Below are 2500 nucleotides of genomic sequence, written 5' to 3'. Positions count from 1 at the left end.
AATAAGTAAGATAAAAGAATATGTAAATCAACAACATGTCAATATGTTTACAGAAGAGACCTGATTATAAGATTAACTTTTCATTTGTTGTAACCGGGCCCTTCATAGACCCCCCCCCCCCCTGTATTCTTCGGTGTAAATATTGTATATTTAAATAATGTATAAATGAGTTTTATATATTTTCTTAATATTCATTTTTTTCTATTGTCAGACGTTATTTGGGAGCTTCCCTCCAATGAGAACCGAGATGGTGATAAATCTCTCCCACGGACCCCCATGTAATTCGTTTTCCAAATCAAATTCTCTTGGTAAGCTTTCATCGTTTTAATTTACTTCTACTATTTCTAATGATATTGACAAAGATATTAGTTGAATAATGATAATAAGGACGATTAGCGAAACATTTTTATAGCATTAGTGATCAGGAAGTTTCAATTGGGTAACCCCCCCCAATCCTTTGCCCGTTGTTGTCGTGGGGGGGCTTAGGATACGAAGACTGAGACCCAATGATGGGGAACTCCTCAACCTTGGGACTCAGCCATCGACTCAACTAATTTTGCATGGTCTTTTTTCCCACTCATACTTTTCGTTTCAGTTTCTTCACCAATCCCTTCTCACATTGCATCATAGTCTCACAGACTATGATGCAACATATGTACAATGCTACTCCATTCCTCCCAGAGGAAATCGTAAGAAATCCATTAACATTACTTTCCGTAGACATGACCTTCCCTTTAATGTTTACATAGGTGGGGAATCCCTACCTGTCCGACCATATCAACCTCCTCCTCGTCAGTGCCAAAATTGTTGGCGTTTAGGACACCCAGCCAAACACTGTCATTCCACAGCCAGATGCCCGCTATGTGCCCAACCTGGCCATACTCGATCAAACTGCTCTGAACAATCACGCACATGTGCAAACTGTGGCGGCCCCCATAATGTATTTTATAGAGGCTGCCCCACCTACAAATTTGAGTCTGAGGTAGCAACTCTCAGATTCAGACTTGGACTCACTCTACGTGAAGCCAGACAGGAGGCTCGTCGACGAGGTTTTTCTCTTACCCCCTACTCTAGTAATGTCGCACACTCTGCCACTCCCCCTACCCCCCTAGCTCCTACACCCTCTCCTAAACCTAACCCCCCTCCATCTAACTTCCCCTCTTCTACCTCCTACCTTCCCCAGTCAAATTATTTTGCCATCTTAAATCCAGACACTCCAATCTCTACCCAGTCAAATTATTTTGTCATCCTAAATCCAGACACTCCAATCTCTACTACAGCCCCACCACCTTCCCCTCTCCCTCCTCGCACTACCCGCAGCAGACAATAAACGTTCCACCCCCTCTCCCCCTACCCCACAATCACCTCCACCTTCCTTTGCCCCTATTCTTCAGACACCAGACTTCTCTTCCCCCCCTCACAAGAAAACCTTTATCTCACAAAACTCCCTAACCAACTCCACTACAGAAACTCTTGAAGATATCCAGAACTACATAATCGAGTCCCAAACTAATACTCATCCACCTTCAAATTCTACAACTCCCGCTCCCTCCACACTCAAAGTGACTGCCGATATCCATCCTCCTCCTACTCATATTCTCCCTACACCCAATCCTCCTACCCCATCCCAACAAAACCCATTCCCCCCGACTCCAGCCCCACCTATATTAACCCTCCCACCATCCCCTCTATCCCTTCCACTCCCTCCTGGATACACACGTGAATCCCTCATGTCACAAGTACCCTCTTCCCCAGACCCTCTACCTCTCGACACCCCTCTTGATACAACACCACCTCCCCAACCTCATTCTTCATCCCACCCTCTAGCACCTTCCCCTTCAAATTCTCCAACACGCACTGCAATTTTTGACAGTAAATCAACGAAAGTATACCTATCCTTCATTGGAACATTCGCGGTTTCCGAATGTTCCTCTTTCAGTCCCACATATTCTATTGTCATGCCCACGTCCTCCCTATATAGACATCCCAACTTATCAGACATCCTTACAGAATCTCACACTTTCTGCTTTGACAACTTGTTTTCCTTCCTCAAACGCATATATATCCTTCACTTGATCTAACCCCTTTACATTAACTCATCCGACCCTAACCCATTCACTCACCAATTCCTTAACCCAGCTTTAACAACTAATCACTAACCCAACCACCCTTCACTAACATTAACTATAGTGCTACATGACCTTAGATGTCTAGCACATTTATTTTGCTTTTAACCATTAACCATTAACCATTCAATTGGGTAAAAAGACTTCACCTTTTTTTTAAGTATTTCGGAGCATATACATTGAGTAATACTTGAAACATGACAACTGTAATAAGTAGTAGATTAAGGCTCTGTTGGTTTCAATGAGATTAAAGGAACAGAGTCATTTAATTAAGAATTAACAAATTATGTTATTATAATTGCAGCCGACATTGTGTTACCAGTTTTATGAAAAAATACTTTTTATTGTTGTTTTTGTTATTCACATGTATTGCT

At 42.5% G+C, this 2500-nt stretch overlaps 1 protein-coding gene across 2 annotated transcripts in view; it reads right to left on the bottom strand.

The window, feature by feature from the left end:
• LOC125036445 (ABC transporter F family member 4-like) overlaps positions 1–2500 on the bottom strand; it is a 29879-nt gene that overhangs the window by 749 nt on the left and 26630 nt on the right. The window lies entirely within an intron of this gene.

This window comes from Penaeus chinensis, chromosome 2 (assembly GCF_019202785.1).
Source record: "Penaeus chinensis breed Huanghai No. 1 chromosome 2, ASM1920278v2, whole genome shotgun sequence".
Lineage (NCBI taxonomy): Eukaryota > Metazoa > Arthropoda > Malacostraca > Decapoda > Penaeidae > Penaeus > Penaeus chinensis.
This window is presented reverse-complemented; position numbering and strand designations above follow the sequence as displayed.